At 31.6% G+C, this 12,063-nt stretch overlaps 1 protein-coding gene across 3 annotated transcripts in view; it reads right to left on the reverse strand.

Moving 5' to 3' along the window:
* The window catches only part of Fas3 (fasciclin 3), a 163,338-nt gene extending 153,577 nt beyond the window's left edge, over positions 1 to 9,761 (reverse strand). For all 3 annotated transcript variants that reach the window (XM_013321217.1, XM_013321216.1, XM_013321218.1), the window contains exon 1: positions 9,527 to 9,761. The gene's annotated coding sequence lies outside the window, so the exon portion shown is untranslated. The remainder of the gene's footprint in view (positions 1 to 9,526) is intronic.
* Between the last annotated feature and the right edge of the window lie 2,302 nt (positions 9,762 to 12,063).

Consider the following 12,063-nt stretch of genomic DNA (forward strand, 5'->3'; position numbering starts at 1 on the left):
TCGTGAAATTAAGCTGTGTTGCCATATTTGTAGCGTTAGAGCCCCTTTATAGACGGTAAAGTTTTGCGGAGCCTTCGACAATTTACCGCGCAAATGAGGCCGCGACGAAATTAATGTCAACATGTAGAAATCATCTTTATACGTATAACCATCTTAATCTTCACGTATAATAACTAACTTTACATCTTGCTCATTTTAATGAAAGTCAAAAAAATAAAAAAGCGCCGCAATTTCTTTAGCATATTAATGATAACAAAATACGTTTTCTAAATTAAATTAAAACAAAAGATAAGTTACTGCGTTACTTACGCTATACTTAATTTAATATAATTGCATATTTAGTCTACCATTAAAATTAACTAGATCTAACAAAATAAACACGCTTTACCAACAATGAAAGACCTAGAAAAACAAACTAGACCGTAACCAGTTGGGCTAATTGTTTAGAGAAACTATGTAGATATTTGAATCATGAATATATTTCAAAAACATTTGATTAAAATGAGTTTCATTCTTTATTCCGTAAGGTTGGTTACCATGATTTTTGCAGCAAACAAATCTTTAATATCTCGCACCCAAATACTATTTTGTTAATATGTATTTAATGTCCGGATCTTAATTCTTTTACATCTTTTTTGACACGTAAAGACAGTAAATCATACCTGAATAGTCTACATAAGCGAGAAATTAATATATTTTGTACGCATTTATAAGAAAAACTCAAAATTTAATAGTCTTTTAACGAGTTTGAAAATTAATTAAAAAATATGGTACCCACCTGCAAGCACTACCTTTTGGTTTTAAAAAAAAGAATAATATAAATCGGTGCACCAGGATAGGAGCTGTGGTTACAAAAATAATTACAGACAAGACAACATCATTTTTGAAGTCGACTAAAATACATCATTACGACAAGCATTTAAAGTCACATTTACAAACAAAAAACAACTTTAATATGAACATATAATCGAGTTAAATTAATAGTTAATCTCGTTAACGGGCCGCGAAGCGTGAATTTCATTAATATCGCATTAAAAATGCAAACCTAAAATTCCCAGCTCTTTGTCTAATTAAAACGGATATTTGCACCGCCTTTCGTTTCACGTTGCAAAGGGATCCTTTGTGAGTGCCGCTACGCTATGAAATACGTACGTCTAGTAGAAAATTATCGTAATACTGTTAATGTAATTAGTGCTGGAGTGAAGCCGCTGGCCTCAGTCACTCCTGGTTACATGCTTAAGATCTCAACAAACGCATTCAACTAAAAAGACGGAAACATATGGAATGTATACACATTGAGTTTATAACACAAAGGACAAATTGACATTAGGTTTGAGATCGAGAGCTATTATAATACTAGCCGGCGCCGGCGAAACCGTTCGAAATTTAAAAAAAAACTAAATATGTTGTGTTCGTCCGAATTATGTTCTATATATATGCAAAAATTTCATTGAGATTTGTTGAACAGTTCTGGAGATATCTTCTAACAAACATCCATTCATATGAACTTTTCTTCTCTGATTATTATATAATAAATATAATATTAGTAAGTAAGATTAGAATATTCGATTGAGCATAATCTTTAATCTTTTTTAATAATAATTTAAAAAAAAATTACTTTATTACCTAATCCTAATTAGGGGTGACTAGTATACTTAGTCAACCACGCTAGTCTAATGCCACTTAGTTGACTACATACATCAATAATCACAGACATATGCAAATGCTAAAGTAAAAGATATTTTGATTTATTCAAAAAGAAAACCACAGTCAAAAAGTGCCGACTTACTTTTCTATAAACGGTATTAAAAAAGGGTTACACTAAACGCCGTGAATTCCAGCCGCTAACGAACAAACACATCCCTAGGGACACTCGCCTGCATTCCACTCAGAGCTTCAACCCGGGACTGTTCATTTAAATTACAATTTAAAATTTCACCTAAAACCAGACGTTTCGTGAAACTTTTGGGTGCCAGCCCTAATATTGTTTTCTTTATTGGCGGCTCCATTCATCATAGCCGCGCTAGTGCACAGTATAGGGTTGCCACAACTGGAGATTTAAAATTATTGTTAAAAAGTTGAAGTAAACTTGACCATATAAAGGCCGTGAGTAACTTTCGATGACTAACTATCAAAGTATGTATAAACTTTCACGTCACGTCATTCTTGACTCACACGTTTTTAACCCAATCAGATAAGTAACAAAAAAATTACGAATACGTTCTTTGGGTCACATCAAAAATAATTTTTTAAATTTGTTTTACATAAAAAATTATTTATCTATTTAACTTATTAAACCTTTTTTTAATCAATCTACTGATTACTGATTTATAAAAAAAGATTTTTTTTTAAATATCTGTCATTCACAAATAATTAACAGTACAACCCTATAAGTTAGAAATACGTGCTGGCAAGTTTCCAAAAAACCTAAAACATTGGCCGAGTTGATAACAAAGAGTTTTTTTTAAATATCCAGTGAGCCTATGCTCAGTAAAGTTTGACTATAACCGAAGCCAATTTACGTTTGTTTTTAAATACTGATACTAAATAATAATTATTAGAAAAATATTTAACAATATTTTATTATCTGAGTGTCAACCCTATGCTTTATCCAGAATGGATGGAGTCCGTCCTGCCACTAATTACTTTAAACCCGGCTACACTATTCGTCTTGCACCTCCACTATAATTGTTATCACTCTTTTGTTGCGAAACAAACTGTAATAAAATATAGTACCAGAACTTTGTTATTAACCGACAGTTTCCACTGCCGAAACATTTGTACTAAAAACTTATTTTTATCACTACTATATTCAAGATGAATAAGCGTTGACATACCTTACTAATATTATAAATGCAAAAGCTTAGATGGAAGGTTGTTTGTTAGAAGGTATCTTTAGAATGGCTGCATAGATCTCGTTGCAATTTGGCATAGATGTAGAACATAGTCTGGAAGTACACATAGCCTAATAATTAAGTTATTGTCTTAATTCCACGCGGGCGTAGACACGGTCGAGAATTAGTGTTTTTATATATTGTACACATTTGAAACTCATAATTATTTGAAAAAAAGGTGCGAGCAAACGAGATGGATATAATATTTTATGACTACTTCCATGAATAAACATGTACTTAAAAACTTCTATTTAGGTCAATATTTGGTTTCTACAGAGCTTTGATCATTGGTCTGAAGTTTTTATAAGGAAATAATCGTTTACTGCCTTCACATTACGATTACGATTCGAAATGTAACCACAATTTCAACACAACTAAATGTTTATAGGTACAGAGGACTTTCTCTCTTTTATATAATCAATATATGCAGTTAAATAATAAATGACTGGAATATAAAGTAAAAAAAAGATAAAAAATTGACAAAAAAATATTGCTATTTTTAACAATTGGTAAACCATAAAAAATAAAATTGTTTCATATTTTCTCATTGTATAAGGTACGTTCGCACTCACCATTTTTATAATAGAAAATGGAACAATTTACATTTTTTAAAACACGGAACACACACGCATTTTACTATATTACAAATGTTCCTAACCTAACCTAACTCCAGTTTGTTTTTTTTATATTATTTAACATGTGCTAAACCTAACCTATGTAGTTTTTTACGGTTTTTATTACAAAAATATTTAAAGTCATATTAATCTAACCGTAAAACTTACATCGACAGTCTTCAATGTGAAATGAAGTCAATTATTTCAATCAGTAAGCAGAAAGCCAACGCACGACGCCTACGTGCCGAAAGGTTTCAGAAATTATGCTCGAATAACCATAGAGACGTACAGACTGCCAATCAAGCTTATATTAAGATGATTTTAGTCCTCCACTCATTTTTTTGGAACGTCGTACTTTTGTAATAAATTGAAGAAAAATTATAAGTATAAAAACTTAGCCTTTACGTAGTTAACTTGAGTGTAAATTATATTGATGACAAATATTAGAACTTTTTAATACCAATTTTAGTATTTTAAGAATTACTACGTAAGTGTCATGGAAACACGTTATACCACTTTTTTTTCTTAAAAAAAATCTTCGATACACATCTCCTTGACTGTTTATGGTTAGAATTCTATTTAAACAACGTATATTTAAAGAGACATATATATATTTTTTAACTACAATATAAATAGATAGTAGAAAAGACTAATAGATTTAACTGTTGACCTTTGTAAGTTAAATAAGACAATTTGTACTAAAAATAATATATTTAGTAGGAAATTCCAGTGAAATATATTTAAATTTAATAAGAAATTCAACTTTAATTGTAGCAACAGTTGATAATTAACAACTTAAAATTAATTTACTTACAAGCTTCAAAATCTCGACAGTCGAAAGACAAATCTCATTATGCCGAATTCGCAAAATATGGCCACCTTTAATTTCTAGACGAAACATCTAACAAGATTGTATAATTTATTCTGTATTTTATGAACAATATTATAATTACACGGCTAAAACTGAAATTTACCAATGTATAAAAGATTTTTGATTAATTAATATCCCTGATAGGATCCATCTTGTTTTTCCGTCCACCAATTTAATTGGAATTGTAAGCCATCTTGCAAACCATAATTACTGGATTTAAAAACAATCTAACCTGAGCTCAGAATATTATTCTTGTTTTAGGGAAGATTGGATGAAATCCGAGTAAATTAAAATAAGGTATTCTAAAGTACCACCATGATACAGAAAGACGGACATTTTTTTTGTATATTATATAAGTAGATTTTTGTTCATCATCACCTCACTATACGTCCCTACCGAGGGGCTTGGAGCCTACCCTAAGTTAAGTGTGATTAGGTCATAGTCAACCACGCTGACAAAGTGCGGGTTGGTTGACTACACACATATTTGAATTTCTTCTCAGATATGTGCAGGTTGCATCACGATGTTTTCCTTCACCGTAAGAACGTCGGATAAAATGTACATATGTAAATCGGAAATCGAAAAACACATTGCTACATGGCGGGATTCGAACACAGGACCTGCAGATTGCAAGTCAAGTGTTTGACCCCTGAGCCAGCGACACTCCAGACGTTTAGATTTTTGTTAATTTGCTAATATTTCTTGTACCATTCTAAGTAAGTTCTATGCTTGTGATAGGATATGGTTTACGATAATAGTAGAATAGCGGGATTCGAACTCTCGACCACCTAATCGGAAATCCATAGCCTTAACCATTAGGCTATTAGCTATTCCACTGACATAACCGTTTAGTTAAAAATTCAGTAATTAATTGCATGACGAATAATACATGTTTGTAAAACAGGAATAGAATTTTAATTATTCACTTCCGATACATAATCTCAGCGATAATCCTCTATAATCTCGTGTTAATTATAATTATATAAACACAACTGTATCTTGGCGGGAACAAAAACGCGCGAAAATAGTACATTGATGTCTTAACAACAGATTTTCCCACGAACGTAGACTTATGTAGAAAGTGATTGTTTAAATGTTCGCGTGTGGTGTAGATGTTCCGCCTTGTACTGTAATTAATTACTTATGTAAAGCTTATTAATTAATATGACAGTCAGACATGCAAACTTCACAAACCTTAGTATAAGTATCTTTGTATAAGCATATTAAGGGTTTAACGGCGACTCGTCAACTCCACAAAGTTGCCACCACTGGAGCAATCCGTGTTAACCTTAAATATGCTTTTATTTGACAAAAAAGACATCTATCATATTTTTTCCCAATGTTAAGGGAATAATTTTAATTTTTCATGTGGCAACACAAAATTACGTCAAAATTTACCATAGCATCACTAAAAAATGATGATTTCGAATTTTAAATTATGTCCAGTTTATTTTAGAAACGAACAAAGTCCGTTTCCATGTAAATGAAGCCCATGCGGTTTGAAACAAACATTAAGCAAATGTTTGTCCGCGAATATTTCTAGAACTGTTAAAACTTCACCATCCGTTTAAAACATGTTCACAATGTTTGAACTAACAACCTTCCGGGCAGTGGTTTAATTAGTGGTTAATTAAAATTTACTAAAATACCTATTATTTGTATAAAACTTTTTATTTTTAATATAGATTTAGTTTGCTACACAAATATTAATGTTACCAGTTATAAATTTTCGAAATATTACAATTATTTTCATAACTATTCGTTAAATATACGAACATTAATTTGTTTCATACCCAAAATTATTATGACCGAGATTTATATAGGTTATTATGAAAGTACAGTCAACAAAAATATTATGTTATAATAGTAGTCAGTAATTAGTCAATCAGTACTTTCTAATTTAATTATTTATAAAAATCAAACTTCATTCTTTATTATTCACTGTCACTTTTAAAATTTATATGTTAACCACAGATAAAAAATCCGGTAATTTATTCCATAAGTAACGAAATAACCCAGTTAAGCTTTACGGTTCGGCGGTCTGGCAGTTTTACTTTTTTTTTTTAATCTGCCACTTGAAACAGGCCTGAGTTCGCAATCACGCAACCTGTTGTAGATACAAGTTGTATTAAATAACGGAAGAACTTTCTGAATACATATTGAAGTAGATTAGAAGTTTTATTGACATTGACCAAGATACCACTGGAGAGACTCCGTAAAGCTGGACGTGCATTGCCTCCAAGCAGCCCAAGGCGGCGGAGGCGATTCCTTGTGAAGACCAGGACCCGGGATACGGCGCTGTGCCAGCTTTAGTATTGTAGCATTGGGGGGAAGTGACTATTAACTTTTTTCTGTCATCTGGAAGAGTTAATTTGTTTGTTTAAACGCGCTAATCTCAGAAACTACTGGTCCGATTTGAATTATTGTTTTTTAGTTGGGTAGTTCATTTATAGAGAAAGGCTTTAGGCTATGTAATATTACGCTGCGACAAATAGTTTTTTTTTTAATTCCGCGCAGACGGAGTCGCGGGTGACAGCTAGTATTTATTAACTGGGTAACATTGATTCCATCATGGGTGTTCAAATTAAAAAAAAATTCAAAGTATAAACATAAACCACGAATGAAACTCGACTGTCTTTATCATCATGTTTTTATGTCATTAATAAAACAGAAGCATCGTTAAAACTTTTTATCGCCCATAAAATCTACACTATTTTAATACTAAAAGGAGTTGCTCATAAAAAAACCATGTATTATAAACTTAAACATATTGAGAATACATTATTCAAGGCTTTGCTAGTACATATCTATATTATAAATACAAATGTTTAGATTATAGATGTTTGTTTGAAGACATCTCCAGAACGGCTGCATGAATCCCTCTTAAATTTGGCATAGATGTAGAACATAGTCTAGAAGAACAGATAACCTACTATTTTTTTAATTCCGCGCGAACGTAGTCGCGGGCGACAGCTAGTGAAACTTTGGAATTTTTTTTAAATTTAATATGACATTGTTATATGAACAACAAGAATAAAAAATAGCTCCAAAATCGAATCTTTCCAACGACTTTAATAGCGTAACATTATACATATTATATACTCGTCGGACGCTACAAACTATCCTATCTTATAGGGTGACCAGTATTTTTTACTCCTAAGACAAGTTACGGAGGAAAAAAATGTTTTTCATAATAAAAAAGAATATTAAGAGGCTTTGTAATAAAAATAACGATGTGAGCATTATCTTGTTAATTACCTTAAATACATTTTAATTGATCTTACTAATATTAAAAATACCAAACTTTATATGTATGGATGGATAAATATTTGTTAGAAGGTAAATCCAGACTAGTTGCGTGGATCTTGATAAAATTTTGCATATATTTAGAACATATTTTGGAAGAACACATTACTTATTAAGTTTGTTTTTAATTACGCGCGGACAAAATCGAGGACGACAGATAAGAATGAAATAAGGAAGAACAAATCCGTTTATATAAAATTTTAAATATGGTTTCCCCAGCCTAGAAACAAGGACTCTAAATAGAACTGGTCCAAACCGGTCTGGGGGCACGCGGGCATAGACTCGTTTGTAGTATCCTATCACATTCGGAAAATGCGGCGTTGAACGCTTTTTGAAAGTACATTATATTTCATTTTTAGAAAGTACTGAGCAACAATACGGCTTTTTTATGTTACAATACTTTTATATCGGTTTTGATTAAAAATTTGGCAGTACGCATAAATTGCCTTTGCTTTTATCTATAAATAAAAAAAATCCTAACTGTCAAAGTTATTTTTGACGTAATTTAAAAATAAAACATGTAACTAGTAAATATCTCTAGTTATCTTTGATTGCTTTTAACTATTCCGTGTCTAGAATTAAACGTATTCAAACGTAACCGACGTTGTGCAATAAAAAGCGTAGCACAGAAACGTTTGAAAACGGAACGTATCGAAAGCAAACCTCGAAAGCAATTCAAGTAGTACACTGCCGTTTGATGAAGATTCACTTTGATGTATTTAATGTATGGTAAAGTCAGACTCTTGATAGATGTAATTAAATAACCTAAAAATGTGTAGTGTCTCTACTTATCCTTTAAATTAAATAAAACAAATTAACTACATCTGTCTTTAAGCGGGCCTAGCACGAATATTTGCGACAATCTTCAATTATGTCAAAATTAGTATGAGATTTAATGTAATTTGCGCCCGATAGGGGGCTGCTCTTAGGTGACCATACGCACAAAAAGTTATATTAGAAGACTGTAAAATTTCGTCTCTAACCGTTGGTTTCTAAGGCTAAAATCTCTGTAAAAACCTATCGTCATCCATGTCACAAGCTTTGACAAAACCCACGGTAAGTGTCGCCATATTTGAAAAACACAGATTCTGTTGTTAAGCACATATCCAGTATCCCGGTATACTGTCCTACCTAATCATTATTTTAAAAAAAAACACAATTCACAAAAAAAATCCGGATAGTTAACAATTCCCTAAAGTGCTTTGTCAAAATTTTAATTTTTACTTGCCTAAATTTTATGAAGTACCCACTGAAATTATTTGTAATAAAAAATATATAACACTAGAAGATTCAAACATGTGCCATGTTTGGAAAATATTTTGGAAAAAGATTGTCAAACTGGAAATCATGTAAACGGATTTAAATTGTCATCCGATGAGTCACCTTTTAAAGCAGTTTTGTCGATTGAATACTACGATAAAAAAATTAAATTAAAAATAATTTAATAAATCGTAAAACGAACTTGATACAAAAGTTATAAAAAAACTGTGTTTAATGAAAAGATCTTAAAACTAAAACGACGATATATATTATTAATTATCCAGACCAACTTTTAACCAGACATCATGAATGACAATGCTAATCATGACAGTAAGTTAATTAAACAAAGAATTAGTTCGATTTTGAAAAACAGGAAAAATCTTAAAATAATTGCAAATAACATTTACTTCACAGTACTTGAAAAGATAAATAGGATTTTATGTAATTTCTACATTAAAACTGAAAGCAACGCATCCATTGTTATTGTTCTTATACGAATTTTATAACAAATACACAAGTTACAGATAAAAATCGAACAAGTGATAATTTGATAACAAAGGAGGTTTATTTATCAAACTTACCTGGATTTAACGATAGCGTTTCGAAAGTAGATAATGAGTCACTGTAGTAGTTTGTCGCACTTAAATGTACACAAAAGTTTATTTTGAACTTAAGAAAATAGTGTTATATGGTTGAACGCAGCACTCGCCCACGCCACACCTCGAACACTTTCAAAACCGGTTCCAACTGTTCAACGTAAAAGTAGTCTCGAGCCGAGAGCAACAGCGAAACATACTCCCTCTCTGAACGCTGCAGTCGAACTGAGGCGATGTGAAAAAAACCTGTATAGTGTTGCCAGAATACTACGCTCGCTTGTGCCACACTTTAAATCCACAGACGCAGAAAAAAAATCACAAAAGAAAAATTCATGAAAATAACATATTAGTTTTTTTTTCATCATAAGTTAATGTAACCATATATGTTTGTTACTCTTTTTTTAATACTTTACAAGGACATGAATATTATTTGTTCTGCTTATCTGAACATCTGTCATATTTTATAAGATTATAGTTTTGTGAGTATTCTGTGGAACAACAAATTACAGTGTATTAAGTGGGAGGCATTTAATATGGAAATCAAAAATAATTTTGCCAGAAATGCTGGTGAATTTCGACACATAGCAACACTGTTAAGCAACTTTCATTACGGTCTCGTCATTCTTCGGTTAACTTCGGCAATGTTCATGAGTTGTGCTTCAGTTTGAAAATTTTAAAATATAACGTACGAAGTAGAAAATAAAAGTGGAATAAATGCTCTTATTATAAATTATTATATTAATAAAACTTTATACCGGTTAAAACGAATATTTGTCATTATTAAGATACCCACAAAACAGTTTATAACTACAAAAAAATAACTTAAGATGTGCTTTGTTTCACAATTAAGTAATTTTAGACATTTTTAGTAAGAATCCTTTGGCGCGAATGACGTACTTTTGTTATAAAGTCCGCTGTCAGAATGAATAGTGAGGGGACATAAACGTCGACATTTTAGTAAGGCTAGTGTTGTGCCAGTACACCGGCACAGTGTCGGATTTTTTTCCTAACAGTAACTACTTAGTATAGAGTGTAAACTATCTTTTATTTTATAGGTTTACTTTTAAAAATTCACATATCACGTTGTTCGTATACAGATTAACCTCGTAAGTTGATAATAACTCTGATCTCATTTTAACTTTAAATCCTATTCCACTTACGAACAGCTTTATGTTCCAGCAACTTCTGGTTGTAGGTGATAAAGTTGAATGTTTTCAAAATATTTTACGCTTTTAGGTTAATATTTAATTAATAATTTATTGTGCAAACAAAACATGACGTAATTTATTTGGAAGGTAAAGGAAAATATTATCAATAATCTAACTTTAAAATGTTGTAAAAGAAAAATAGTTGGTATTTATGAGTAACATTATATTATAAATAATATCTTAATAAATAGAAAACAATTTAAACTACTTAACATATATGTTAATTATATAATTATAACACTTAGTGCATTTTTTATTCAAGGCTTTATTTTATTTCTCATAGTTATAGTTAGGGTAGTGTTAAAATGTGCGTGAATCGCCCCAACTTTGACCGAATGATAAACTCGTACGAAAGGGGCCAGCAAAGAAAGTAGTGCATCGGCCGCCTTTCATTCATCGCTAATTATGGACAAACAATGCAGGATTGTTTCTTGAATTTCTAATAAATCACGACTTTCCCATACAATTCAATATTCAATGTATAATTTGCAAGAACTTACGGCACTACCAACATTATATTAAGTATAAATATTATCAGATATGTTGGCGGCTCTTAACTTCGCGCTAGTCGCTGTGCTGAATACAACAAAACAAAAAATGATGTAGTAGGACGTAGCGGTATGCGGGGGGAGGGTTTTACGTGTCGCACCGATGACTTTAAGCCACCAAGATATTTGAAAAGACTAGTACTACGTAGTGAAGATCGTCGATGGTTCAGAAAGAAACTTGACTTGTAATCTGCAGGTTCTGGGTTCGAATTTTCGATTTCGATTTACATAAGTATATTAATCCGTCGTACTTACGGTGAAGGAAAACATCGTGATGCAACTTACACATATCTGAGAAGAAATTCAAAGACATGTGTTAAGTTAATTCGCACTTGGCCAGCGTGGTTGACTATGGCCTAGTTAGCCCTGACTTAGGGTAGGTTCCGAGTCCCTCAGTGGGTACTTATAGCGAGCTGATGATGATACTAAGTCCTTATATTAATTATGCACCACCTAGTGAGTAACTTTAAGTTACTGAGTAGCTATTATCTCGTGATAACTAAACTAAGCAAAGTTGTTGCTAGATTTCAAGCTTCTTATTACTTGACTAACAAGATGTTCATATGTTTCGTAGACACGTTTTATGTTTTTGTAACCTCCTGTAAATTAAAACACAGAACTGAATTTAACAAATGAGATGTCATTTGTCATTCTTCCAAAAACTGTTACAGGGATGCAGATTCTCATATATCTAGAGATATTTTATTTAACTAAATTATTGTTAGTTGTATTACGATTGACACACTCCTCAGAGATGGATCGTCCC

The sequence above is a fragment of the Papilio xuthus genome, unplaced genomic scaffold, assembly GCF_000836235.2.
Source record: "Papilio xuthus unplaced genomic scaffold, Pxut_1.1 DF825946.1, whole genome shotgun sequence".
NCBI lineage: Eukaryota > Metazoa > Arthropoda > Insecta > Lepidoptera > Papilionidae > Papilio > Papilio xuthus.